The sequence below is a fragment of the Balaenoptera ricei genome, chromosome 15, assembly GCF_028023285.1.
Source record: "Balaenoptera ricei isolate mBalRic1 chromosome 15, mBalRic1.hap2, whole genome shotgun sequence".
Lineage (NCBI taxonomy): Eukaryota > Metazoa > Chordata > Mammalia > Artiodactyla > Balaenopteridae > Balaenoptera > Balaenoptera ricei.
This window is the reverse complement of record NC_082653.1, coordinates 74,687,184-74,710,927: the sequence shown is the minus strand read 5'-3', so window position 1 is coordinate 74,710,927 and position 23,744 is coordinate 74,687,184. Positions and strand designations below refer to the sequence as shown.

At 40.4% G+C, this 23,744-nt stretch overlaps 1 protein-coding gene across 7 annotated transcripts in view; it reads right to left on the bottom strand.

Annotated features, from left to right (window-relative positions):
* Positions 1-23,744, bottom strand: part of TMEM248 (transmembrane protein 248) — a 143,324-nt gene that overhangs the window by 97,889 nt on the left and 21,691 nt on the right. Inside the window, exon 1 of one of the 7 annotated variants that reach the window (XM_059898220.1) lies at positions 20,162-20,248. The exons of 5 other annotated variants lie outside the window; for them this stretch is intronic. The gene's annotated coding sequence lies outside the window, so the exon portion shown is untranslated. Of the gene's footprint in view, positions 1-20,156; positions 20,249-23,744 lie in introns of those variants that run through there. One more of the 7 variants, XM_059898221.1, reaches the window with a different exon arrangement.

The window sequence follows — 23,744 nt, the reverse complement described above, 5'->3', positions numbered from 1 at the left end:
TGCAGATACAACAGACTGGTATACAACAAGATATACAACAAGAAGCAGAGAAAAGTGGCAGAAGAAAAATACTCTCTAGGTCCTGAGGGGTTTCCATTTCTCAGTTCCAATCCTTTGCTAAGGTTTAGCTGCTTGCCTACCATCAGATTCTGAAACACACCCCTTGATCCCTGACTGTTTTTTTCTTATGCCAGCTCCAGTAGAGCCTATTACCTGCACTCAGAGACTTGCCCAGGTACTATGTGAGAGCTAGAAAAACATAGTAGAATTGCTGTGAGGACTTAGCATATACTAAGAACTCAACAGGTTGAGATGAAAACTTAAAAATAATAGCTATGCATCTATGAAGACCAATTTGATGTGCACATGAGAACATGGAGATCGGTCAAATCTGCATTCAAATCCCAGCTCTGAAATGTAACTTCGGACAAATTAATATTTCTGAAACTTCCATTCATACCCCTCTATCCAACTTCTGCTCCTACCTTTTCACAAATCTAAGCCTCATAGGCTTTGTGCCCCCATGACCTTCACTCTGTTTTACACCTGTGATTATCTCACATGGCCAAAAAAACTTTCCAGACAAGATTACTAATCAGTTGACCTTAAAATAGAGAGATTATCCTGATTTTCCAGGTGGGACCAATATAAGCACATGAACCCTAAATGCAGAAGAGGACAGGAACCCAGAATAGTCAAAACAATCTTGAAAAAGAATGTAGGAGCACTTACAGTTACCAATTTCAAAACTTACTACGAACCTATGATAATCAAAACGGTGTGGAACTGGCACAAGGACAGACATGTGGAGCAATGGGATAGAACTATGAGTCCAGAAATAAACCCACACATCTATGGTCACAACTATCAAATGGAAGAGTCTTTTCAACAAATCGTGCTGGGACAATGGGATCATTACATGCAGAAGAATAAGGTCAGACCGTTGTCTCACACCACGTATAAAAGTTAACTAAAAATGGATTAAAGACCTAAATGTAAAAGCTAAAACTATAAAAACTCTTGGCCAAAAACACAGGTAAAACGTCATGATCTTGGATTTTGTAAAGGATTCTTAGATATGACACCAAAAGCATAAACAACAAAAGAAAAGATAGATAAATTGTACTTCATCAGAATTAAAAACTTTTGTGCTTCCAAGGATCCCATCAAGAAAGTGAAAAGACAACCCACAGAATGGGAGAAAATATTTGCAAATCATGTATCTAATAAAGAACTCGTATACAGAATGTGTAATGAACTGTTATAACTCAATATTTTTAAAGATAAACGACCCAATTTCTAAAATGGGTAAAAGATCTGAATAGACACTTCTCCAAGGAAGATATGCCAATGGTCAATAAGCACGTTAAATGACTTTTGACATCATTAGTCATTAGGGAAATAAAAATCAAAACCACAATGAGATACCACTTCACATTCAGTTGGATGGCTAGTATTAAAAAGTCAGATAGGACTTCCCTGGTGGCGCAGTGGTTAAGAATCCACCTGCCAATGCAGGGGACACAGGTTTGAGCCCTGGTCCAGGAAGATCCCACATGCCACGGAGCAACTAAGCCTGTGTGCCACAACTACTGAGCTTGCGCTCTAGAGCCCGCAAGCCACAACTACTGAGCCCACACGCCACAACTACTGAAGCCCATGCGCCTAGAGCCCATACTCCGCAACAAGACAAGCCACCACAGTGAGAAGCCCGTGCACTGCAACAAAGTGTAGCTCCCGCTCGCCACTAGAGAAAGCCCACGTGCAGCAACGAAGACCCAACACAGCCAAAAAAAAAAAAAAGTCAGATAATAACAAGTGTTGACAAAGATGTGGAGAAACTGAAACGCTCATACATTGCTGATGGGAATGTAAAATGGTGCAGATGCTTTTGGAAACCATCTGACGGTTCCTCAAATGATTTTTTTTTTTTTAATATTTTTGGCTGCGTTGGGTCTTCGTTGCTGTGCATGGACTTTCTCTAGTTGCAGCGAGCGGGGGCTACTCTTCAATGCAGTGCGCAGGCTTCTCATTGCGGTGGCTTCTCTTGTTGCGGAGCACAGGCTCTAGGCACGTGGGCTTCAGTAGTTGTGGCACGTGGGCTCAGTAGTTGCGGCTCGCAGGCTCTAGAGCGCAGGCTCAGTAGTTGTGGCTCGCGGGCTCTAGAGTGCAGGCTCAGTAGTTGCGGCGCACGGGCTTAGCTGCTCTGCGGCATGTGAGATCTTCCAGGACCAGGGCTCAAACCCGTGTCCCCTGCACTGGCAGGTGGATTCTTAACCACTGCGCCACCAGGGAAGTCCTGAATTGTGCCCTTTAAATAGGTGAATTCTGTGGTATGTGAATTATACCTCAATAAAATTGTTTTTAAAATATAAAGCAGAAGAGGAGGGCAGAATGGGAAGTCAAAGAGATTCAAAGAACCATTGCTGGCTTTGAAGGTGGAGAAATGTAAGAAATGTGGGTGGCTTCTAGAAGCTGAGAATGACCCCTGGCTGACAGCCAGCAAAGAAATGAAGACCTCAGTTGCATAACTTCATTAAACTCATTTCCACCAACATTTAAGTATGTCTGGAAGCAGATGCTCCCCATAGCCTCCAGATAAGAGCCCAGATTGGATGACATCTTCATTTGGACCTCTTGAGAGCCTTAACAGAGTACCTGGCTGAGCTGGCCAGGAGTGCTGACTTAAAATACTTACAATACTCTGGGTGTTGTTTTAAGCTGATAGGTTTGTGGTAACTTGCTACGGCAACAACAGAAAACTAATATAGGCCTCCTTTCAATTTCTCTCTTTTGGGGGACTTTGCACAAGTGTTCTAATGCCTAAATGCTGTGACCCTTGCTGTTTATATGCTGATTTCCCTCTCCTCATTTAGGTCTCAGCTTTCATGTCATACTTTCAGAAAGGCCTTCCCTGGCCACTCTATCTAAAGTAGTACCTACCCCAACCTGCCCAACCCTCACCTCCACTGTGGGCCCAGAATTGTTTCTCCATATCCAGGAAGAGTTAACCAAGCAGGCCTGAGTTGCTCAAATCGTGCACATTCTCGACTTCAGAAGGGCCTGCTTCTGTGGCTGACTCCTGGCCAGCTCCTGGGAACTGAGGTCTTAAGAGTATCTTTATGTACTAACTGATAAGGGTGTTTTGTATGCTTGGAGTCTTGATCCACACTGTACCAACTTGTCTAGACAGTTTGTGCAGACTGTGTGATGTATGGTGAATACTGCTTTCCTTCTTGGGGGGGGGGGTCAATCATGAGGGTGCTTGTGCCTATGTGACCAGCCTCCAATAAAAACCCTGGAATCTTAGGCTTAAGTGAACTTCCCCAACAGAAAACACTTCACACATGTTGCTAGAGTTTGTTGCTGAGGGATTAAATGCACCCTGTCAACTCCACTGGGAGAAGACTCTTGGAAACTCATGCTCGGTATCCTCCAAATTCTGCTCAATGCACTGTTTTCGTTCACTGATCCTGTTTAATATCCTTTCACTGTAATAAAACACAGCCAGGAGTACATGAGTTCTGCAAGTCCTTCTAGTGAATTACCAGACCTGGGGGCAGTCTTGGGGTCTGCCCACAGGACGTGATTATAAAGGGGTGGTATAAGGGAGATCTTAGTGGCAATCGTTCTGTATCTTGACTATGTTGGTGGTTACAGGAATCTACATATGTGATAAAATGGCACAGAACTATAATACACATCGTAGAGATGTCAACTTATTGGTTTTAACATTATACTATAGTTAACATAAGACATAGCCATTGGGCAAACTAGGTGAAGAGTACACAGGACCTTTCTGTATTATCTTTGCAACTTCCTGTTAATCTGTAATTTCAAATTAAAAGTGTTTTTAAAAAATTCCACTTAAAATTTATTAAATAAAAACACCTATGACTGAATTAACGTGTATCAGACAGTTGTACATACCACTCAGATAATTTCTGTTCCTAAGTATGGAAAACAAAGTGACCAAGTGAGCAACCAAAAAAAAAGTACACGCCCTGATCTGAAAGGCTATGCAGTGGCGATGAAGCTGTTTTGGTGAGGCAAAGCAGGTACAGTCAGCCCATCCAGATTAGACATCAGAGTATACAGACACCATACCCTCCTCAGTTAAGGAGAAACATGGGGGAATCAATTCTGAGACTCAATTCTGTCTTTCCAGGCAGAAAGACCTACCCCTAGCCACAATCTAGAGGCAACTACCATCACTATTGCACCCAGGGTGGACATCAGAAGGGGCACACCCAGCTCCTATTTGAGCTCTGCACTCCAGTAAGTAGGCTTTTACTGAGCAACCTGGGCACAAAGATTGCATAATTCAATTGGCCCACTCACATTAGGGAGGACAGAGTAAAAATGATCTCTATTGCTGAGATAGCTGAGATTCCTGTGAATTCTGCCTCAGGGCTAGGTACCCTAAAAAGGGCCAGAGGAGCACAAAGCCCACAGAGTTGTGTATGTTCTTCCTTAAAGCTCTGCATGCAAACCACGTTCATTTCATAAAACAAAAAACAAAAAATACTTTTTAGATTTGAGTAGCTTCCCACTATCTTCCTTGTAAGAGTCCTGCTTCCTATTCTTAGATTTGATGTCACGTCCTCATAGATCATTCCTCTGGGCAACGCACCTGGGATTTATAGAAAACATCCAATCAACTCTACTAAAATGATAAACTATCCTTGAACCTCAGTTAAGAAACAGAATTTAAAGTTAAGCTTTTTCCCTTACATTTGTTTTTTTTTCCAGTTATAGAAGTAAAAGATGGTTACTCTAAAAAACCTGAGACATAAGTAGAAAATAAAGAAAACATCACCCAGAGGCAGTCATTATATTCTCATAGTGCTTTCTCTACTCATCATGATCTCATTCATTTATTCAACAAATATTTATATACTGATTTACACTACGTGACAGGCACTTAGGATACAAATTTAAGTAATAATAAAGTTTCAGTCCTCATAGAGCTTACTGTCAAGTATGGAAGATGTGACTATCTATCTAGAAGGCCTGAAAGAAGAAATTAAAGCACTATGAACACTGAGGAATTAATTTTAAAATTACTGAATTTCATAAAAGAATTTATGTTTATATGAAACAAGCTAAATATGTGTACATGAAATCTATGAAACTCTTATAATAGCCTGACAATAAGAAGTTAGGAAATATAAATAGAGATCTCATTCCCAATAGTATCAAAATGTAAAAACATCTAGGTACTATTTTAATAAGAAAATTATGTCATCTACATAAAAATACTGAGATATAAAGACGGCTTAAATAGTTGGCAACACATACCAGGACACAGTATGAGAAAGTTAAATATTTTATAAATGGCAAATGTTTCAAAATTTTTAAGTTTACTATAAATGACAAAAAAACTCCAAAAGACTTTTTTGGAACTTGACAAAATTATTCCATATTTTATCAGCAATAATAAATGGGCAAGAATTTTAAAAAATACTCTAAATTAATTTATTGAACTTTAATTTTCTGCAAACTAGTTAAAACAGTGTGAACTTAGCAAAAGAACTGGCAAATCACTTCAGAATGGATTAACCCCAAAATGAATTGCTAATACATAAAATAATTTATTATTAGAGGAAGGAGGAGAAGGGAAGAATTTTCAATAAACAATGCAGGGATAACTGGTCAGCAATCTGGTAACCCCAAATTAATTACAGGAATCTTAAACAGGAACCTTAAAGAGTTAAAGTTTTTAAAAGACTAATGAAAAAATAGAAAGGACTAAAATTAAGTATTTATGAAACTTCTAAAGAGGTGAGGGCTATCTAAGCTCACAGGCTGCAGGAGAAATCAGAAAGGAAACCGATTTGAATAAGTACATTGAAACTTCTACCTAGTTTTTAAAAGGCCTCACTTAGAACCAGAATAGAAAGGCAAATAAGAGACTAGGCAGAATATTTTAAGTAAACAGGACGAGAGTGTTTTACCATATTTAGAAATTACACTAATAAGATTTGTAAAACTCTGGTATGCAGTACAAGGATATGAGCAGACCATTCGCAAAGTGGAAATAGCTTCCTAGGAACAGACATAGAATGTCAGAGGGTTTGTGCCTTGTGAACTCTGATTTATATCACCAAATTGGCCTCACAAAAAGGTTATACCTATTTACATTCCCACCTACAGTGATCTACTTTCCCACAAACTCGTAAAAACTGCATTATTAGTCTTTAATTTTTGCCAATCTGCAAGGCAAAAAAAGAAGCATTTCTTGTTTTAATACCCATGTCCTTAAATTAACCATCTTTATAGATATTTATTGGCCATTAGCATATTTTCTTTGAAGAATTAAACTGTTCCTGTTCTTTGCTCACTTTTCTATGACATCTTTTTTCTTTTTATAGGTGCTCTTTTTATGTTATCTTTTAGCCTTTGGCTGTGTATGTTAAGATACTATAGTTTTAATCAAAGACTGTATCCAGGTTTCACTGACTTTCATAGCGTTAAATACATTGCCTCCAAAATGAATGTCAATGTCACACAGATAATCAGTGGCAGAGTTCCAATGTTAAATATAACAATACAAAGTATCCAAACACTAGCCTGCCCAAATAATTCCAAATGATAATCAAACCCATGGAATATAATGTAGAGTTTATGCTGCTGGAATGAGCAGAGCCAGCAGAGCAGCATTCTTAAGGAATGAATTCTAGACAACAATCTTCTATTGTATTATGTCACACTCTTTTCAGCAAAGTGAAATTATGGCTCCAATCGGAGCATGCCATTCCCCAGGCAAATAACTCAAAATTACATGCAAAACAACCTGGCTGCTCGAGTCTACTTCTACCATGCTCTATCCTCTCTCTTCCACAGAAGCAGTCAATTCCTCAACTGGTCTATTTATTCAATAAGTAACTGACCAAAAATTATGTCTCTTAACTTAGAGTAACAGCAAACTGCAATATATAAGGTGATTTCAATGATCAAAGGTTTTTGGTTTTGTTTCTGCAAACTTACAGCTTAGTTTTAGCTTTGCTGCAGCCATTTCAACCTTAGCCAGTTGCTGTGGCTGGGCTAGACATACACATATCTATGAGATAAGAGAAATACAAAAAGCAATTGCCTGGATAGAAATGTATTTATTCTGACTTGTTAGAGGGCTCAATCAAATAAATATTTGTATTATATTCTAAGTTTTTGAGAAGTGCCTTGTATATAACAAAAAAATTAAATTAAACTGCAGAAACTTTCAAAAGCTACTAAAACCATCCCATCTGTTGTAGGTTGAATTGTGTCCCCCCAAAAGATAGGTTGGACCCCAATATTGTAAATGTGACCTGATGTGGAAATAAGGTCTTTGCAGATGTAATTAGTTAAAATGAAGTCATACTGGCTTAGGGTGGGCCCTAAATTGAATGACTGGTGTCCTCATAAGAAGGCCCTGAGAGACCCAGAGACACACATAGAGGTCGTGTGGCCACAGAAGCAGAGATTGGAAGGATGAAGCTACAAGCCAAGAACTCCAAGGACTGCCAGCAATCATCTTCCCTACAGCCTTCAGAGAGCATGGCCCTGCTGACACCTTGATTTCAGACTTCTAGCCTCCAGAACTCCAAAAAAATTAATTTCTGTTGTTTTAAGAACCTAGTTTGTGGTAATTTGTTACAGGAGCCCTAGGAAACTAGTAAACCATCCAATAAGAATTGTTGTAAATTCTAGAAATAATTTAAAGAAATGAGTTTTCCACCAGTTGACAGAACTGTGGATTCACAGCATTACTTGCTCTTTACAAATAGGATGATCATATATCTCAGTTAATGAGAACAGTCCTGGCTTATGCCTGTTGTCCTGGTATAAAAGCATCCCTTTGGTTCTCAAAAGTGACCTGTTTTCGATAATAAATTACATGGTCATCTTATGTATGAACAAGCCTAGAATACACTTCTGTTTGTCTGCCTTCAAATCCCACCTATTCAAATAACGTCAAATGCCCCTTCCCCACCCTCAGAATAATTCCATCTCTCTGGTTTCTATAGTATTTTATAAATACAGCTATTATAATACTCATGTTTTATTACAATTACTTGCTTACTTGTCTACTCCATGTTCGTAGACAACACAGTGCCAGGAACAGAATGCGTACTCAACAGGTATCTTCTAAATGTATTAAATGATTTATTCAGAAGACTAACAAAGTACCTGCAGAGACAGTTTTCTTTCACTTTTGTCCCTTGTGAAAACTAAAAAAAGAAAATCTCAACTAGAACTGGTGACGGGAAGGCCTGTAAAGGGAGCTCTCACGCCCCTCCACTACACTCATCATCCTCAGCGTCAGTTACCCCAAACAGGAAGCCATCAATTACCCCAAGAGAAAAAGGTCAGTTACTGACTCCAATGGGAAAACATGTACCTTGCACTCCCAAACAGGAAGTACACTACTTTACTACGTCAGCAAGAGAATGACTTCCTTCTTTCCCAGCAACCAGCCTAGCCAACAGAAAATGCCATAGTTCAGCCAATGCGAAGCTGGCGTCACCTGAACTTTTACTTGCTTCCAATGAACTTTCATTTTTTCCTTGCTGATGACTTCCTTTCCTGTCCCCTCTCCTCCCTATAAAAGCCTTCCATGTTGTGTAACCCCTCAGAGTATCTCTGTTTGCCAGATGAGATGCTGCCTGATTCATGAATCACTTGATAAAGCCAATTAGCTCTTCAAATTTACCCAGCTAAATTTTGGTTTTAACACCTTTATACACTCTCTGGGGCGTAGGAGGTAGGAAGAGAAACTTAAACAGCAAAATGACTAGTTTATAAAGCCGTGGTTCTCAAATTTTAGCATGCATAAGTGTCACTTAGAAGACTTGTTAAAACACACAGTATGGGGCCCCAACCCAGACTTGCTGATTCAGGAGGTCTGGGGTAGGTAAGGCCTGAGAATTTGCATTTCTAACAGGTTTCCAGGTGATGTGGCTAGGCGCTACTCTTTGAGAACCACTGCTATAACGTAAGCACCACAATTACTAAAAGATTAATTTCTTCTTATAACTTCATTCCTAGCGGGAAACTCTCTTTTCTGAATACGACAGAGTAGCTTGAGGCAGACCAACACTCCTGCTGAGAATTACGAAAGCCAGATACATTTTAAAAACCAATGTTTAAAGGCATGAGAAAGCAGCTGAAGCAACCAAGACTAGAAGGGTCTAGGTTCTGGAAAAAGAGAGGAACTGTAGAGAAGCAAAATGACATTCTGCAGCCACTTTTCCCCCAAGTGCATTTGCTGATTCTGGGGCAAAAAACCGAGAATCCAGACTTTCCTTCAGCAGAGGAACCATGAGAGCTTTTGGAAGAGGTGAAAAGCAAGACTCAAGGAGTCAAGATCCCAGTGAAAGAGGAGAGTCGAAGAACTGGGCCTAACAAAAGGCTGGCTTTCCGCTGAAGACATTTACCAAATTCTGCAGTTGCACAAAGAGGGCTTCAAAACAAAACTAAAAAATCAAGAGTAGAATTTTCAACAATCTCATTGTTCTCAGGAGACAAAGATTACAGTATAGAAGATACAAGGAGGAGGGACCCCTGTGAATTCACGAAACTATCGGTTGGAAGCCCTGGATGCCTCGCTACTTGCTAGCACTAAAGGCAAACTAGAGGGAAACACTGCCTTACCAAACCGGCAACACAACCTCAACCAACAACTCAGTCCCTAATAGGATTAGGTGATGAGCCCCTACTCTACCTGGCTAGCAAAAGGGAGGGGGGACTTCCTCTGAAAAAGAACAGCATCATCTGGAGCTTCATTTTATTCATAACACTCAGCATTCATATAACTGAAAACCAAAAGGAAAAAATAGAAACAGATGCTCAGATAATCCAGACATTGAAGTTAACAGAAAGACTTTTAAATAATGATGGCTATTTAAATTTCCTATTTTAAAAAACAGGGGAAGTAAGAGGAAACACCATATAAAAAGAAGAACTGCAACTGAGAATTGGAATCTGTAAGAATCAAACTGAAATTCTAGATCTGAAAAGTATATTAACTAAAAGAATTCAAAGGGTAGACTTAAGAGCAGGTCAGACACAGTAGAAGAGAGGATTAGTAACTAGAACCCAAGTCAATAAAATATATCCATACTGAAGCAGAGATAAAAACTAACAGAAGATACAAGGGCAGGTGGGAATGTAAAAGGGAATGAGGAACACTGTGAAAAAGTCTACCAGGTGTGTAACTGGAGTCCCAAAAGGAGAGAAGAGAGTAATTAGGTCAGAAGTAATATTAAGAGAAAAGAATGAAATTTTCCAAATTGATGAAGACAACCCATAAATTTAAGAAACTCTGTGAACCCCAAGCAGAACAAAGACAAAGAAAGCCACACAAAAACATAGCATAATTAAACTGATCATCAAAAACAAAGAAACTCTTAAAAGTGACCAGTGGAAAAAAGACACATTACTTTCTCAAGAGCAACAATAAAACTAACAGCTAAATTCTCAAAAGAAATAATAAAAGACAAAAGACAATGGAGAGACTTCCCTGGTGGCACAGTGGTTAAGAATCCACTTGCCAATGCAGGGGACACGGGTTCAAGCCCTGGTCCGGGAAGATCCCACATGCCGCGGAGCAACTAAGCCTGTGCACCACAACTACTGAGCCTGCGCGCTCTAGAGCCTGTGAGCCACAACTACTGAGCCCATGTGCCACAACTACTGAAGCCCATGCGCCTAGAGCCTGTGCTCCGCAACAAAAGAAGCCACAGGAGTGAGAAACCAGTGCACTGCAATGAAGAGTAACCCCCGCTCGCCACAACTAGAGAAAGCCCACACGCAGCAACAAAGACCCACCGCAACCAAGATAAATAAATTAATTAATTAATTAAAAAAAAAAAAGACAATGGAATGACACCTTAAAAGTGCTGAAAGAAAATAAATTCCCACCTAGAATGCGGTGCTCAGTGATTATTTCCTTTAAAAATGAAGGCAAAATAAAGATATTTTTCAGACAAACAAAAAATGAAAGAATTCATTATTGGCAGGCTTGCATTAGAAGAAATACCAGAGGGAATTCTTCAGATGGAAAGGAAAATTATCCTATCCCAAACAGAAACAAAAATACAGGAAGGGATAAAGAGCAATGGAAAGAGTAAATATGTAAGGAAATATACATGAATATTGATTATTAAAAAACAATAATTTTCTTATGGGTCTTCAAATATATGTCGAATTAAAATGGATAAAACAGAGTAACACAAAAAGACAGGAAAAAGACAAATGGAGTTAGTATCTAAAGTTCTAGGGCAGTGGTTAAGACTCTGCGCTTCCAATGCAGGGGGCCTGGGTTCAATCACTGGTGGGGGAACTAAGATCCCACATGCCTCCTGGCGTGGCCAAAAGATAAAATTAAAAAAATAAATAAAGTTCTAGCATGATTGGAGAAGTGATAAAAGTTATAATTTGGGGCTTCCCTGGTGGTGCAGTGGTTAAGAATCCGCCTGCCAATCAATGCAGGGGACACGGGTTCGAGCCCTGGCCTGGGAAGATCCCACATGCAGCAGAGCAACTAAGCCGGTGTGCCACAGCTACTGAACCTGCACTCTAGAGCCCGTGAGCCACAACTACTGAGCCCGCGTGCTGCAACTACTGAAGCCCACATGCCTAGAGCCTGTGCTCCGCAACAAAGAGAAGACACTGCAATGAGAAGCCTGCGCACCGCAGGGAAGAGCAGCCCCTGCTCACTGCAACTAGATAAAGCCCCTGCACCAGCAACGAAGACCCAGTGCAGCCAAAAAAAAAAAAAAAAAAAAAGTTATAACTTGTATTAGACTATAATAAGTCAAGGGTGTATGCTATAATCTCTAGTGTAACCACAAAAGAATAATAAAAGAATGTATAACTAAGAAGTTACTAGAGAGGAAAAATTAAATAATAATTGAATAATAAATAATCCAAAAAGAGATTAAAAAAAGGAAAAAGGAACAAAACAAGTGAGTCGAAAAGATGGTAGATATAATACCAAATATAGTGACAATTACATTAAATGGACTAATGATTCTAATTTAAAGACTAAAATTGTCAGACTAAAGAAAAAAAAACTAAATCTAACTTCATGGTGCTTTCAAGGACAAAGAAAAGTTGGAAAGTATAAGGATGGAAAAAGATATATATAGCATGCAACATTTATCAAGAGAAAGCAAGTAGAGCTATACTGGTATCACACAAAGTAGACTTTAAGGCAAAAAGCACTACTAATGATTTAAGGATAACAGTGTTAATCCACCAAGAAAATTCTAATGTGAGCCAACTGGTCAGAAATTAGTCATCACTGGGAGCTAAGAAGAATACACTGGCTGAAACCAATTCTGATTAGGAAATCTATGGCAGCTCAAAGAAGGGTAGAACTACACAGTAACATAGAGCTTAAACACCGGACTTCTTTGCAATACAATAAAACTCACATATGTACCTTGTGGTGAGTTCTGAAATGCTTACACAAAATATTAAAACTTTAAAATCAAGAAATAACAGGTAGACAGATTTAGACAACAAAAACATACACATTAATAAAGATCAGAAGATATTCTGGGGTGATGTAGTGTTTACTAGACTGGGTAGTTTGGTAAAGCCACTAAAATTCATAACTATAAAAACTAGACTTCCTGAAATTAAACCCTCAGAAAAAGAAAAAAAATTTTAAAGTATTTTTCGGTACTCAGATTGTTCTCCTCCAAACACAGCTGAAGCGTTCACTGAAGACTGAAATTGAAATCTTTGTATTGCTTTTACCTAAATGGCAGACTCACCATTATAACCATTATTGGTGGTGTTTGGAGCTGGAATTGATTGGACTAAAATCTAACCTCCTGGTCAGTTTTTCTGTCAGAATCTAAGAACTTTAAACTTCAAAACAACCTCAACTTATTTCTCAAGCATTATTTTGTAAGAAATAAGCTGAGATTATATATATATATTTATATGGGGGGGGGGCAGTTATTAGACCAACATACTGAAAAGGCAAAAATTCTTCTTTAGGGAAATAGGCTACAACCTCTTATGGGTAACAACAACAAGAAAATCTGCCTGCAATTTGTTCTCAAATATGTGCAAGAATAAAAGTAGGCTCTTGAAAAGAACTTATTTACAAAACAGAAACAGTCACAGATGTAGAAAACAAACTTATGGTTACCGGGGGAGGGATAAATTGGGGGATTGGGATTGACATATACACACTACTATATATAAAATAGATAACTAATAAGGACCTACTGTATAGCACAGGGAACTCTACTCAATACTCTGTCATGGGCTGTATGGGAAAAGAATCTGAAAAAGAGTGGATATATGTATATGTATAACTGATTCACTTTGCTGTACACCTGAAACTAACATAACATTGTAAATCAACAATACGTCAATAAAAAATAAAATAAAATAAAATGAAAGTAGGCTCTTGGGAGAAAGCAGTGTCTACTTCATACAGTTGATATTCAAAGGACTTAATTTCAATTTTGTCTCTCATCAGCCACTCTATTTCCTGGGGCAGGTAACATCACATGATGCTTTGTAAAGGTATCAGCAGCTAGCATGTCATATGAAAATACTTTGCCATCTGATTATTCCTTGTAAATGATATTTAAGATGTGTCCATTCATAACTATACAACATTTGAGACCACAAATGAAATCTACACACTTATCACACTACAAACCCAACTGCAAAGGCTAATTAATTTACACAAATACATAATCCAATTTGCTAAGTAAAAGCCAAGCATACTACTTCCTGAGACACTAATTATAATGGATTTTAGACATTCTGTTTCATCGGCCTATTTTTTGTTTGTTTGTTTTCACATTTTTAATTTGTATCCTTCTTATAATATCCTATTCAAAACTCAGGTCACTAGCCTAACTAATTTTTCAGGAACCTATTTAACAATGACAAAAGCTCTGTGGAAATGCAATTAAGGAAACACTATGTTACATAACTATATTTAGGCAAGGACAGTTCCACCCACTGTTTACTAATTAAGGATGAATAAGGATGTTCTCTACTCTTTAGTTTTGTAGGCTAGGTCACAATTTACAATATACTGTAGGAACTATATTACAATACTTCAAAATAAAATAATCTGGAATAACCTGGAATAGTCTCATATGAAAACTCACAATAAATAATGTTTTATTTATCTGTACAACTCTAATGCAATACAATTCCTAATAAAACATGGAATAAGATTTAAGAACATATACACCTAGCGATGTCACTACAGAAGTATAACCTAAATTCATCCCAAATCAGAGCAGTGAGATCACCAGCTAAAGTTTTACTCGAAAATATAAATATAGACCTCTCTTTCCAGAATGGCACACTATCTTTATAACTATATCATTGTGGTCTTCCTGATCTGATGAGACAAATTTGTAACAAATAGAAAGAAAAAATATATGCATTTCAGATGCAAACAAACACATAAAATAATATTCCCTCTTTTCTAACCCTGATAGATGCCTAGAAGATGTATGGTTCCCCAGCTTTATAAACTATGGCCAAATGCCCTGAACTTGTAGCTCTCAGCTCATCTTCTGGATGGAAGATTCAGAACTGTTCAAGGCCCTTCTGCAGTGGTGGGTTCTAATACTGGCCAGTGGGCTTACCTCTATTAATTGTATGGTCTAGCCCCATCTGTGGGCCCAGTCTAGTCCACCTCAAGCAGTATAAAGTCATATGTGCAGACCACTGAGTCTGTCAGACTACCGGAGTTCAAATCTCCATCACCTCTTGTATGACCTGGAACAAGTTACTGCTGTGAACCATATTTCCTTATATTTTTCTTTTAAGAAAGGGAATAAACAAAGATGACAACATTGAGATAATGCATGTAAAGAGCTTATTATTAGCACATGCCTGGCCCATGCTAGCACTTGATAAGTTCTACCTAATTACTTAAAAGGTCAACTTCTTATTTAGCTTGAGCAAAATACAGATACATTAATTTACTGGACACTACATCTAAGATGAGTGGATCTGTTCCCTTCTTAAAAATAAATTACAGGGCTTCCCTGGTGGCGCAGTGGTTAAGAATCTGCCTGCCAATGCAAGGGACACAGGTTTGAGCCCTGGCCAGGGAAGATCTCACATGCCGCAGAGCAACTAAGCCCGTGCGCCACAACTACTGAGCCTGAGCTCTAAAGCCCACGAGCCACAACTACTGAGCCCATGTGCCACAACAACTGAAGCCTGTGTGCCTAGAGCCCGTGCTCCGCAACAAGAGAAGCCACCGCAATGAAGAGCAGCCCCCACTCACCGCAACTAGAGAAAGCCCGCGCACAGCAACAAAGACCCAACACAGCCAAAAAGAAATAGATAAAATAATTAATATTAATTAATTAATTAATTAATTACATGCCTGGACTTTTCAAGCCAATGCTCTCTGTGCTCGAGCTAACACCCCGAACCTACTTCCAGAAATGAATCTTGGTATTCACTGATATTCCTTCAGCCCATCTGAGTGTGGAGGTGAAGTGACTTTTACTTAAATATTTGTCAGTCTCCTCCATTTTCATACCCCCACGATAAAGCATGCCTGCTAAAAATATGGCTCTGTGATTAACCAACAACACAAAAAATGTATGTACTTAAGGAACTTGCTGGGAAGCACAAACACAAACACCACTGCTGATAAATTAATAACAAAAGCTCCACTGAGAAACAAAACATTTATGAAAGGTAACTTGAAAAATGTGTAATCCCCATCTCCTTATCTAGATAATGTAAAACAGATCCTTAAATTAAATCAGTCTACAGATCTAAGTGCTTAGTCCACATTATTTTGCCAACACCAGAACTGTTTTTATTGAATTATGTTTTGATCTTATGTCATCACCCTACACAATGAGGCAATGAGGAATTTTACTAAAAAACAAAGTAAAACGCAACACAGCCCTCTGAAATGCATGCTGTATTTATACTTAAGGATGTAGTTGAGGAGTTTCTCAATACAAGGCATCTTTGGGAATCCAAAGGAGAAACTGGTCTTTTATCTTATGGTCACTGAACCATGTAACTGATTACATTTCTTTCTGAACTGGCTACTAAAAAGCAGAGTCAAATTTGTGGCCCTCTAACAAATACTTAAGACTTCAGTCCAGTTACTTTGTGTACAGATCTCATTTCTGTCTCCATCTTAATTTTTCTCTCACAGTCCTAAATCCATCACCCCTTTATTTCTGTCTGTTACCAAAAGCATGTTGTTTGTATCTTTGTAAGTCCTTATGTATCCTTTCTGGAACAAGAGGTGATATAAGTAAATGGTATGCTCCACTTAAAAAACAGTATAGCAGGGCTTCCCTGGTGGTGCAGTGGTTGAGAATCTGCCTGCCAATGCAGGGGACACGGGTTCAAGCCCTGGTCTGGGAAGATCCCACATGCCGCGGAGCAACTGGGCCCGTGAGCCACAACTACTGTGCGTCTGGAGCCTGTGCTCCGCAACGGGAGAGGCCGCGACAGTGAGAGGCCCGACAGTGAGAGGCCCGCGCACCGCGATGAAGAGCAGCCCCCGCTCTCCGCAACTGGAGAAAGCCCTCGCACAGAAACGAAGACCCAACACAGCCAAAAATAAATAAATAAATAAATAAATTAAAAAAAAAAAACAAAACAGTATAGCACAATAAGAAGACATTTTCTTCCATTAATAAACATGTTATGAGTTCAATTTCTAGAGGCATTATCCTTCTTTTGCTCCAAAAGAAAAAAAGAAAGTGTTGTAGCAAACATTATATTTAAAATTAGGAAGTTCTAACAACAGAGGAACTACCAAAATAAAACACTTTCATTATGTATTTTTAACTGTGGAGCACACAGAAACTTGTAAATATATCCCATATAAAAATCCCCCAAAAGTCATTTTTATTTTTAAAATACAGACGAAATCACCACAAATGCAGTTGCATTTGAGTATTTATTCTGAATGAGAACTGAATAGGCTAGCTTCAAAAATGATTTATAAAATTTGTGTACAGCTCCTCCTGAGTTGCCCTGTGCCTAGCACAGGGGATGCTGCCAACCATTCCTGACTGGGAGACAGCACAGAATTTAAAGCCCCAAATGCTCTTGCTACATTCCTGCTTCAGGGATTTCAGTAATCTTATTGCTGTCGTCTGAGCAAAACAAAAAGCTTAATAGTCTCTTAGTGGGTAAAATTTTACCCTATCATGAACTCATACTTAGCATTCTGATCATAACTTCTAACTTTTAACTATAAATTAATCTAATTAATTGATTATAATTATAGTCCTTCACCCTCCTAGTGACCACAAACAAGTGAGCTATGCTACCAGAGACCTGAAAAACTGTTTTACTACACAATAAAAATTACACTGCCTACCCCACCAACAGTAACTTCACCAGCAACAGGAATCTCCCAGGGTAACTTGAAAGCAGCACCATAAAGTATAGCCTTTTCTTAAAGCATTTTAGGAGCTTTATCCAAATAACAAACAGATAAAATAAGAGCCACATAATATTATGTGGGATAAAGATGAGTCAATTGTTGTTTCTCCTAAGTGTTTATTCAACAAACAATAGTCTAGATTATTTCAAGGCCTTTCAGTCATGTGAAACAACATACATTATGTTCCTACAATGCTTTATGACAGAAATGAACATTTAATATGACTTTCAAAATGTTTGGCCTCTATTGTGAAACTTTTTTTTTAGGGTGACAACTTTATTGCTGGGTTAAGAAGCCACTTAATAGCATTTCTATTCTAAGTCACAGAATAGACAGGTATGTTATGTTAAACAGGTATCTCCTATATTTTAGGGATGGGTCATCTCTGCTAGAGATGTTTACTTTGCAACCAATATAAACACATGTGCCAAAAATTAAACTCACATTGCCAAGATAGAAATTCTCTGTCTCTAGCCAAAGATTGAGAAGAGTAAATGAAACAAGACCTTAGTTCTTCTATACATAGATATTAAAAGAAGTACTGGTCAAGTCTTTTTTCTCACTGAAAACCAACATCAGAAATCAATGATTTCGGGGCTTCCCTGGTGGCGCAGTGGTTGAGGGTCTGCTTGCCAATGCAGGGGACACAGGTTCGAGCCCTGGTCTGGGAGGATCCCACATGCCACGGAGCAACTAGGCCCGTGAGCCACAACTACTGAGCCTGCGCGTCTGGAGCCTGTGCTCCGCAACAAGAGAGGCCACGACAGTGAGAGGCCCGCGCACCACGATGAAGAGTGGCCCCCGCTTGCCGCAACTGGAGAAAGCCCTCGCACAGAAACGAAGACCCAACACAGCCAAAAATAAAAATAAACAAATAAAAGAGTTCCTCTAAAAAAAAAAAAAAAAGAAATCAATGATTTCTCATCAAGTCCTCATGAACACTCATGAATGCCTGACTTGGATTGAGATGCAAAGAGATAAAAGCAGAATTCCTGTTTATAGAAGTTTACAAATAAGCAGAGTCACACACTCATACAAACAATTAGTAAATGAATATAAAATTCAATTCAAACATTTAACAAGCAGAAACGATTAAAATACAAGCTAGCACATAATCAAGCACTATACGGGGCACAATCCTCATCAGCCACACAGCAGAGCAGCCCGTGTGTTAAGCAAGCAAATAACATAAAATTCCATGTTAACCAGGCAAATAACCCTCCTTAAAACCCTTCCCTGGTTCTGTCACCATCAGAGAAAAGCCCAAGAATCTCCTGCATCTCTGCCCCTATCTGCCACCCGCCTCGGCCTGCATTTTTTCACTTTTCAAAAACCACCTCCTGGGAGTTACTGGCCTCTTCTCCTTTAGTTGCCCCACGCCCACATTTCCACTACCTCTAAAATTCTCACCCCACCTTGTTAGGCTGAATGTTACTCATTATTCAAGACACTTCCATAAATATTTCCTGGTAACTTCCTCCACCCTCCACGCCCTGCAGTCCCTCAAGACACCTGGGGTGTCCCCCCTCTGTGCTCTGCTGCTCACCACCCATGGCGAGTATCCTCGCTGTCCCTCTCTCCTAAAGTGGCTAACTTCTAGAGAGAAGAAAATGATTGCTTGGAAGGTCAATAAAAATTCAAATCCTTGAACACCTTAATCTTCCACCTAAGAACCAGTAACTCTTAAATTAACATTATTTATCATTAAAGGGATTAAGTTAAATCAAATCTCCTTGCAACTCCGGCAAGCTTTCTTGGTACAACTATTTTAATTAGTAACCTTGATAGATTTTGGGGGGTTTGTTTTGCAGTTTTAGATTTACTGAAAAAAAAGGTACAACTATTTTTTAAACTCAAACAAAACTCTTCAGATCCAAAAAAAACAAAAAAAAACAAACTATTCCCCAGGTGATGCTGTGAACTCATCCTGACAAATTTTCACATCTAATCTCTCGGCAAGGCGAGTCCCGGCGCCCAATGACACATTTCCCAACCACAGGGCTTGGTCACCAGCGCTGAGACACCACCAGCAGACTCTGACCTATTCTCTGAAGCGCCTGAGTCCTTCCACCCTGTCGACTAAACTTCCGTGATGGGTATCACCTCTGCTCTCCTCCGAGACGGTTCGGAAGCAGGGACTTCTGCTCCTAAGCCCAGGCCCACAACTTCGCCCTCAACCACGGGGCGAAAGTTAGGACCAGTCTTCCAGTCCCCGCGCTGCGAAAGACAGCATCCTCCCAGCTCCAGGACCTTTCCCTCCCCGAGACCGACGCGGGTCCCTGAGGTCCCGGCGCCCCTGCCCAGGCCGGGCTGCGGCAGGTCCCCGAGGGGCCCGGGGCACGACCCGCCCGGTCACCACCACAGGTGTCCCTCGGCACTCCGCCGTCTGGACAGTCAGGAGGGAGCCGGCTGGAGCGCAGCCATCCCGCGAGGGGTGGACGGGTGGCAGGCGGCGGCCAGGAAACGATACGCGCCTGCCCGTCGGAGCTGGGCCGGGCCTCGGAGAACTTGGCGACGAGCGCCCGAAACGGGCAGGCCGAGCACGCAGAGGATGAGGGGGACCGGCCAGGGCCGCGCCGCCGGGCCCCGGGCTCAGCCGGAGGGCGGCAGGAGGCACCGGTGCGAGACGGCCCCAGCCGGGTGTACAGCCCGGACCAATGACCCAGTAACCCCCACCGGCACGGCGCCGCCGCCCCACTGCCCTGACGCCGCCCTGGGCCCCCGTCCGTCCGCCCCGTACCTTACCTGCTGCTCCACCGACGTCCGAACTGCCGCTCTCCCCGCGTCGCTAGAGTAGGTCCGGGTGCCAGTCACAACCCGCCCTCACGCCGGCCCTCCCTCTCGCAGCCCCGCCCCCGGCGCCGCGCGCGCACGCCACGCACGCACGGACGTCACTTCCGGGGCCTCTGCGCGCCGCCGGGAGAATGCGGGTGCTAGTCGGAGTCCGCCCTGGGTGGAGCGGGGGGCGAGGCTGGCGTGGATGACGGCACCGACAAAGCCGTAGTGCGAAGGGAAGGAGGCGGCCTCGACGCTGGTCCCGGGGCGCTGACCTGGAGCGTTCGGGAGCCGGCGGAGAAGCGGGTGTTTCCTTGTCTTTTCCTCAACCCCTGCTACCGGGATCCCACTAGGAGTAGCCTAAGGGTGACACTGCCCATTCTTAGCTTGGAATGAGAGGCGGTGGCAAAGGCTGCAGCAGAGCGGTGTTTGGGCCAGTGGACGGTTCCAGCCCGTAGGGAATGAGGCTGCCTGCGAAACTAATGAATTCCATCGCTTCACACGGATTTTAGGATTTTAAAAGTTCTTGAGTTAGAGGACTTAAAGAGATTTGTTGATCTATTAGCCGGTTTTACAGCTGAGCATAACTGAGTTCCAGAAGTTAAATACGTTAGCCAGTGTCACACAGTATTAATGGTCTAGTTATAAATGGAATCCAATTCTCCGTGATTCCCATTTCAGGAATGTTGGAGACAGCAGCTGCTTCTGTATTCTGGATGCCATCTATGGCACAAAGCGCAGCCACGACTGGAAAATAAATAAAAAAGAGACAGAAAAGAAAATACTATAGTACAGTGTCTGGGAGGGAGCCCTGGGTTGGAATCCCAGGTTTGCTAAATGCTGCCTCTGTGATCTTGGACAGCTTGCCTAATATCTCAGTCTTTGCTCGTTATTTGCAAAATGGAGATTGATTTGTTCCTCAAATTATTCCTAAACGCTGGAAGGTAGCAGAATATGCCACCCCAAAATATGCCTCTTTGACATAAGGCTTATTCTGAGAAAGTAAACACAGAGAAGCCCTGAAAATAAACTAGAAGTTAACCTTTTGTAAGGGAAACATACATTTATGAAGGAAATCGCTATTTGTAAAAGTGTCTCCCCCTCTGTACCTGGAAGAAAAGGACAACTCTAATAAATCACTAGAGACTCATCAGTGGAGAAGACACTGACTTAAATCTGTATAACAAACTTCTTGTTTATTTTTCTTTCCCTGGTCACCTCCATAACTGGTCTCCACCCTCCCCCCACCCCACCCCCCCAACAGACACCTTTCCTTGTTTGTCTTTACCGGAAAATGGTATTTAAGTTGGCATTCTAAGCCTTTTCCCTGGGTATCTCCTATGTATATGTGAGGTATACATGTTAACAAATCTCTATTTGTTTTCCTCTTTGTTATTCTTTTATTCTAAGGGTTTCAGCCAAGAACTCAGAAGAGCAGAGGGAAAATTATTTTCCCTCCCCTACAGTACCTAATGTATGCTAGGCTGAGGATACCAGACTATTAAAAAAAAAAAAAAAAAAGTACCTAAGCTGAGAAGCTTACATTCTAGGGAAGAGGTGGAGGAGCCACTAAACAATAAATTATTTACAGTAGTACATAGGATAGTGACCATTGCTATGGAAAAGAATAATGCAAGGGAGAGGGATAGCCAGTGCAGCCAAGAAGTTTGATGTTTTAGGGTGGACAGGAAAGCCCTGGCTGAGAAGACGACCAGAGCAAAGGGTTAGGGAGCTAGCTATACTACAATACTATGCAAGTATTTGGGCAAGAGTGTTCTAGGCACAGGGAACAGCCAGTGCAAAGGCCCTCCTGATGCCAACTTGTGTAGCTGTAGCAGTGAATTGAGGGGAGAAAGGAGAAGAGATCAAAAGGTAATGGGCAAAGCAACTAAGGGGCAAACCCCAAAGTCAAAGTGGGAGGGGACCAGCAAAAGTGAGGACAAAGTCTGACTCATTGGGGCCATTAATGCAACAAACTACCACAAAACTACCACACTTCCCTCTGGGAGAAAGGGTGGCAGTGGAGGCTATTGGAAAGGGGCACCAAAGGTACAGTCAACTGAGGAGGCAATGTTTTAGTTCTTGAGCTGGGTGATAGGTATATGGCTACTCACTGTATTATTCTTTATTTCAATTTATGTGTTGTTTTGCATATTAACTTATAAAAATCAGTCCCATTGGAAAAAGTGAAGATAAAAGAGGGCTAAGAGTAAATCCTGGAGTGGGTCAAAAGAAAAAGAGCCATCAAAGAGAGAGAAAAAAAAAGAGGAAAACTAAAAAAGAGGACTAATGTGGAGGCTAAGGAGAGAGAGAAAGCCAAGGTATTGATCAGATGAGTCAAATTCTGCAGAAAAGTTAGGTAAGATGAATCTACCAGAGAGAAATGAAAACGTACTAATAGAAGTGCTTAAACTACACATCCTTGTCTTGTTCCCAATCTTAGTGAAAAAAACTTTCAGTCTTTCACCATGATATGATGTTACCAGTGGGTTTTTCATACATGGCCTTTATCATGTTGAGGAAGTTCCCTGCTATTCCTGGTTTACTGGGTGTTTTTATCATCAAAGGGTATTAATTTTTTAACTTTATTTTTAATTGTAAAATATACATAATATAAAATTTACATGCAAAGGAGTGAAGTTGGACCCTTACCCAACACCGTGTAAAAAAATTAACTCAAAATGGATGAAAGACCTAAATGTAAGAGATAAAATTTAGAAGGAAGCACAGGAGAGAAAAGCTTCATAACACTGGATTTGGCAATAATTTCTTAGCTATGACACCAAAGGCACAGGTAATAAAAGAAAAAAATAGACATATTGGACTTACCAAGATTAAAAACTTTTGTGCCTCCAAGGCAACAATCAACAGAGTATAAAGGCAACTCACAGAATAGGAAAAAATATTTGCAGATCACCTATCTGTGATAAGGGACTGTTATCCAGAATATATAGAGAACTCCTAAAATTCAACAACAAACCAATTTACATGAGATGTCTTTCCATTTATTTACATCTTCTTTCATTTCTTTCAGCAATGGTTTTGCTGTTTTCAGTGTACAAGTCTTTCACCTCCTTAATTAATTCCTAAGTATTTTATTCTTTTTGATGTTATTGTAGGTGGAACTCTTTTCCTAATTTCCTCTTTGGATTGTTCATTATTAGAAATGCAACTGATTTCTGTGTTGATTCTGTACTACTACATTGCTCAATTCGTCTATTGGTTCTAACAGGTTTGTGTGTGTGTGTGTGTAATCCTTAGGGTTTTCTACATATAAGATCATATCAGCTTCAAACAGATAATTTTACTCCTTCCTTTCCAGTTTGGATGGCTTTTCCTTTTCTCGCCTAGTTGCTCTAACTAGAACTTCCAACACTATATTGAATAGAATTGGCAAAAACAGTCATCCTTGTCTTGTTTCTTATTTCAGCAGATAAGCTTTTAATCTTTCACTGCTGAGTACAGTGTTAGCTATGGGTTTTTTATATGTGGCTTTCTGATAATCTATATTCCTAGTTTTTTGGAGTGTTTTCATCATGAAAGTGTATTAAAT